Here is a 6,730-nt window from a genome sequence, read left to right as displayed (position 1 = left end):
TTTTCAGCTCCTCATTAACGCGATTCAGCTCATCGTTCCTACTCTGCGATGCAGCCAACTCCGCCTGCATCTTCAATAACTCTCATATAGACAATTGGAACATAAGGCAGAAATCAAAGAGTTGAAAATAGCTAAAGAAAAGGATGAAAGCTCTCAAAAATCTAAAAAAATATATTCACATGCATCTAGTTCTCACAATCATGAATCTTTTGGGGAAGAAAGTGTTAGGATAAATGAATATTATCAACCACCCCCTAGGAGAACTAGACGAGAAAGAAAAGAACAAGAGAGCCCAAGAGAGGCTAGGGTAGATCTACCTCATTTTCATGGAAAAGAAAACGTGCCTATCTAGATTGGGAAATGAAGGTAGAACAATTGTTCGCTTGCCATAAAGTAAGTGAGGAAAGAAAGGTACCCTTAGCCACCCTAAGTTTTCAAGATAAAGCTCTGTATTAGTGGAATGCCCTTGAGAGTAAAAGGCGCCTTCATAAGGACCCTCCCATAGAGTATTGGAATGATCTTAGGGGAGCTTTAAGACGCCACTATATTCCATCCTACCACAATAGGAAGTCAATGGACAAACTCCAAGGACTTCATCAAAAAAATCTAAGTGTAGAAGAATATTGGCAAAAGATGATGCTATATATAATAACGACAAGAATTAATGAAGACAACCATACCACCATATCTAGGTTTTTAAGTGGTCTTAAACTTGAGATAAGAAACAAAGTTGAACTTTTACCCTATAAAGATTTAAATGACTTGATTCAACTTAGCATTAAAGTTGAAAAACAAAGTTTGAGAAAACAATAAAGTCAAAAACAAAGTTCAAACTCTGTATCTCATGACAAGGAAGAGGTCCAAAGAGGGGAAGAGCATATAAAAGAAGCATCTCTAGAACTGATGGCATTTTCATGTGTTCTTCTTGAATCAAAGTAGAAAATAAGGTGCGGAAGCAATGGGTGAGATGATCAAGACCCTCCTAGGAGTTGTGTTGGTCTTGTAGGTGCATGATGAGTATGGTGTTTAAGTGGTTCGGCCAGCTCAAGGGAGAAGGTGAAAGGATTGAAGTTTAGAGCCTAGATTTCTAGGAGAAGTAAAGCTTGTGCACAAAAATGGCAGCATAACCTTACTCAATTAAACTTGACAATACAAGGTGTAGGCTCCTCCTTTTATAGGCTAAGGAGGACCATAATGCAACCCTAATGCTAGCCAAATGAAATGTAAATGTGAAGCACATGGGTGCACATGGCACATGGGTGCACAAATGAGCACATGGGGAGGGGTGTGTCTAGTTTTTATGTTCACCCCCTCCATGGGCTTTCTAGACCGGCCTTGGTAAATTTAGAGGTTTTTTTAGAAACTCTAAGTTTACCGAGGTTGGTGTTTTAGGTGCCAAAATTAATTCTAAGAAATTACAAATAAAGTTCCTATGCTAATTTTGACAAGAAATTAAAGTCTACTCTACACTAGAGTTTATGGCATTTGAACATGTAAAAGAACGTCTTCTTGGATCCTCTTGGCCATAACTCTATGGTTGGCCCAAATCTACCCTTTGGTGGGCTTGCATGTGGGCTTGTGCTTGGGCCTCTTCCATCAAGAACCTTCCCAAAACCTACCCAAATATGCACATATCACACACACTCAAACTAGAGAAATTCCATGTTTTAAATGTTTTGGTAATGATCATTTAGCATCACATTGTTCCAATGAAAGATCTATGATCTTAAGGGACAAAGATAACAATAGTAGCCAAGACAAAGAAACTAGTGGGAGTGAAGAAAATATGAAAATAGAAAATAACCAACAAGTGAAGGTCGAGTTATCTATAGGCACTTACAAAGATAAAGTTTTATGTGATGCAATGCCTAAAGAAACTTGTCATGTCTTATTGAGACGACCATTGCAAAGTATTGAAAATTTCATGCTCCATGGTCGTACCAACAAGACTACCTTCACACACAAAAAAGAAATTTTTCATGAAGGAGAACTCTTGGGTCAATTTGGAGTTGATAAAACTCTAGAGCTTTTTAAAGGAAAATTCTTTTGGCCACCCATGAGGAAAGATGTTCAAAGACATTACCCTAGATGCATTTCTTGTTTTAAAACTAACTTTAAGGCAATGTCTCATGAACTCTATACTCCTTTACCTTTTGCAAAAGTTCCATGGGAAGACATAAGCCTAGATTTTATATTAGAGCTTCCTATGATAACAAAAGGTTTTGACTCTATTTTTATGGTTGTGGATGGGCTCTTCCTTAGAGAAGCGGTAAGATATCATGGATTACCTAAAAGCATAGTTTTGGATAGAGGTCCAAAAGTTATAGGCCATTTTTTTAGGACTCTTTTGGAAAAATTTGGAACTAAGTTGAAAATATAGCTTTTTCTACAATGCCTAGGGTAATCATGAGAGACAACCATAACTCTAGGGATGGGTATCTTTTCCATATTAAGTCTGCATACAATAGAGTAGTTCACAAGACTACCAATATTTCCCCATTTGAAGTTGTATATGGATTTATCCCTCTTACTTCTTTAGATTTGTTAACCCTTCCTAACCCACAAAATTTTGTGCATAAGGAAGGCGTTACCAAAACTGAATTTGTTAAAAAAATGCATGAGAGGATTAAAGAACAAATACAACAACAAATAGAGAAATATTATGATAAGTTTCCAAAAACAATAGAAAAACAAAAAGAATGGGAACTTAATAGAATTGATTTTTATACAACTGCTCAAACTAACACATTTTCTTTGTTTGATGATTCCCACAGATGGACGTTTGAGCCGGGAGGCCAAAGCAAGAGGCTACTATCCGAGATCGACCCTGTGGATCTGAGGATAGATTTTCTCAAGAAGGAGGAGATGATGGACACCATTCAGCCACATACATCCCCCTATTAATGACGAGGACGAAGCCTTGGATTTGAGGACAAATCCTTTTCAAGAGGGAGAGGATGATGGAAGAGGCCCTGGCACCAATCCATTGAAAGGCCACCAAAATGTCAAATTGAGGCAACCACTAGAGTTATAATCAAAGAGGGTCAAGAGGACGCATTCTACATGCCATAAACTCTAGTGTAGATTAGATTTTAATTTCTTGTCAAAATTAGCATAGGAACTTTATTTGTAATTTTTCTTAGAATTAATTTTGGCACCTAAAACACCAACCTAGGTAAACTTAGAGTTTCTAAAAACCTCTAAAATTACCTAGGCCGGTCTAGGAAGCCCATGGAGGGGGTGAGAATACAAACTAGACACATCCCTCCCCATGGGCTCATTTAGGCTCCACTTTTGGGAGGGAATTCATTTGAATTTCCCTCCACTTTCTTTTGAATTTCCAGCCCTCTAAACACTATAAATTGAGGTGCTTGGCTCTCATTTTAAAAGATTAATTCATTAGTGAAATGCTGCCAATTTTGTGTCATTCTCACTCTCTGCCTAAAACTTCTTAGGATTAGGCTTTTAATCTTCCCAAACTTTCACCTTCCAAAGAGAGTTGGCCTCACCACTCTCAACTTCCTACTTCTCATGCACCTTCAAGATCACCATCACTCTTAGGAGGATTTTGTTCCACCATCAATCCATGGAGCTTCCGCAAATTCACTTAAAAACCGCAAAGAAGAAGACACAAATCCATCAATAGGAAAACTTATATTCAACAACATTCATTCCATCCTTCAATTCAGAAGTGACTAAGAAAATTTGAGGACTCCTTAGAGATATTCATGCAAGCTTCTCTGGCCAATCAAAAGATTAATGAAACGACAATCATAAATTTAGAATCGTAGGTGGGACAAATTGTTAAATAGCTGGAAGAGCGACAGAGCGATCAATTTTCAGTTAACACATAGACCAACCCCAAGGAACATTGCAATGGAATTACTACTAGAAGTGGTATAGTAGAGAGGATTGGTGATAATTTAGTTGTTAAGGAAGTAAGAAAAATGAGACCGAGGAAAAGAAAAATAAGATTGAGGAAGAGAAGAATAAGATTAAGGAGGAAAAAGAAAAAGAAATAAAGAAAAAGAAAAAAGTGTACATATAAAAAAGAAAAAAGAGAGAAAAATTGAGAAACTAGATAAGAGTTTTCCAGTTCTGGATTTACCTTATCCACATGCTTAATCAAGGAAGAATAAAGAACGACAAGTTATCATAAGAGATTACAGATCAATATCCCTTTCACTAAAGCATTGGAAGAGAGGTCGACATATAAAAAATTCATGAAGGAGTTGCTGAGAAAGAAGAGGAGCTTCATAGATGAAGAGACTATATAGCTGGAGGTCGTGCTATTATTCAGAAATGTTTGCCCTTAAAATCCAAGGATCTAGAAAGTTTTATTATTCTAGTAGCCATAGGTGCTTTATCTATGGACAAGGCTTTATTGGATTTGGGGGCTAGTATCAATTTATTGTCTCTGGCTATGCTGAAAAGGATAGGTGTTTTGGAGGTTAAACCCACCAGGATGACATTATAGTTAGCTGATTGATCAATGAAATATCCATATGGTGTTGTTGAAGATGTTCTTGTTAAGGTGAAAGAATTCATATTTCCTATGGATTTTGTTGTGATGGAGATTGAAGAAGACAATGAGGTTCCCTTAATACTTGGTAGACCCTTCATGAAAACTACTAGAGTTATTATTGATGTTGAAGGAAAGCTTAAAGTGGGAGCTCCAAATGATAAGGTAAGTTTTAATGTTTTTGATGGTTTGAAATATTCTAATACAGGAAACGATTGCTTAAAAACAGATACAACAAAGAAAGCCAATCCTATAACTAAAAAGCAGTTAGACCTTTCAGATATCTTAGAGAAAGTTAAACATCATTGTACTTCACAAGAAATTTGAAAAAAGAGAGAAATTGTGCTAGAATCTGTGGAAAATCAACTAACTAATAAAAAGTCATCTACATCAGATATAAAGGAGGAAGACAAGGTTCAACATAATGCAATTATAGTGCATGATGAATTTAAACCTCGTCAACCAATTATGTTTAGAAGTGCTAAGCTAAAATTCGAACCTATATGGTTGAAGACAAAAAGGTCAACTTTATGGGTTGTCAAAGAAATTAGGGCTGATGAAACTATTGAACTTGAAAGTCCACACTCTGGAAGAACTAAAGTTGTAACCAAGAAATTGTTGCATTAAAGGGGTCATCCACCTTAGAGAAACAAGCGTCAAGCTATATGAAGTTAAATGATAACCCTACCCTTATATCTTGCTTTCGAAGACACTCTCTCCTATAAATAAAATGTCTTGCCTCATGTATTTGACACATTGAATTTTGAAAGTAAAGAAACTCTGTCAGAGTGTTTAGTGAGCTGAGTCTCTTATTATTCTTGGGTCTTATCTTGAGTGTTCTACACTTCAATTGGCAGCTTTGCACCACTCATCTTGGAGTAACCCATTCTCCAAGTGGCGTGACAACATCCCATTTTCATAAGCTTTTTCATCTCTTCATTTTTTTGTTTTCTTTCCTTTTCCTTATGTCCTTCTTTCCATACTTATATTCATTTATGTTCAATTTTCTTCATCACCTTTTGCTTCTTTTCATGTCTTATATTTCCACACCTTCATCATCATAATCACCATATATTGTGTTTTTCTCTTTACCCTCTAGAAGTGAACCTTCACACTTACGTAACCACTTGGTTAAGTTTGTGTCCAGTGGGACTCTTCTTTTGGGTTTCTCTCCATATTCTGATTAAAACAAAAATTCATAAACAAAGTGCCACAAAAAAATGTGTAATCCTAAAATCAACTCACATCAGAAACCCTAACCCTAACCTTAGTCTACTAAAGGAAAAATACAAGCCAAAAATCTATACTACTTGATCAAAGTTATTTTGGAAGAGATGAGAATCATATTCTAGTTTTTATAACTAGGTCATGGCTCTTAAAAAATGTATAAAAGTATGTCTTTGCTTGGGGTAGCTGAGTCTGACTCTTCTTGTATTCTTCTAGTCATTGCCCTAGTGGTTCCTCCTTTGCTAGGGACTCTACAATCAATGTTAGTTAGAAAATATGATTACACTTGGCCTAATAAAAGGTTGCAAAGCATGAACCTAAAATAATAGTTGTGAAACTACAACTTCGAAAGTGATTAGTAGCTGATACTCGACAAAATACTAAAATTTGGTCATCTAGTAAATTGATTTACATGCACCCCATTTAAGAGTAATAATCGGTGTAAAATGTCGATTACATATAACATCGGTTGTAAAAACTGGTGTAATATGTACCAAAATATGAATAAAATATTAAAAAATATGTACTCCAAAAAATATGTGCTAAATATTTACAAAAATGTCACGACATTTTTGTTTACACCGGTTCTAATTTAACCAACCAAATATGTCGTTGTAAAAAGTGTATCTGAACTAGTGTTATCAACCTCAAATTAAACCTCACCGCTTTTCTGAAAATCCTAACTATCTGTCTATTTATTAAAATCTAGCTTAGTAAGATAATTTGATCGTAACAAATGGTAAAATTTTAATGTATTAATAATTTATTTCGATTAGCAAAAGTACTTAAGTGATGGTAAAATTAGGTTCATCACAATATAATACCCAAAGAATATATACTAACAAGGAGTCTTGACAATATGTGAAGTATCACATTGTGAGGATTTCCACGGTTAGAGAAATCGCATGGCAAACTTAGAGACCCTACCAAATGTTGAGAAACATCAAAATGTTTGGTTGATAAAGTTTGACCTATGTACCA

Source organism: Phaseolus vulgaris, chromosome 8, assembly GCF_051622355.1.
Source record: "Phaseolus vulgaris cultivar YP4 chromosome 8, ASM5162235v1, whole genome shotgun sequence".
Lineage (NCBI taxonomy): Eukaryota > Viridiplantae > Streptophyta > Magnoliopsida > Fabales > Fabaceae > Phaseolus > Phaseolus vulgaris.
Note: the sequence above shows the minus strand (reverse complement) of the source record.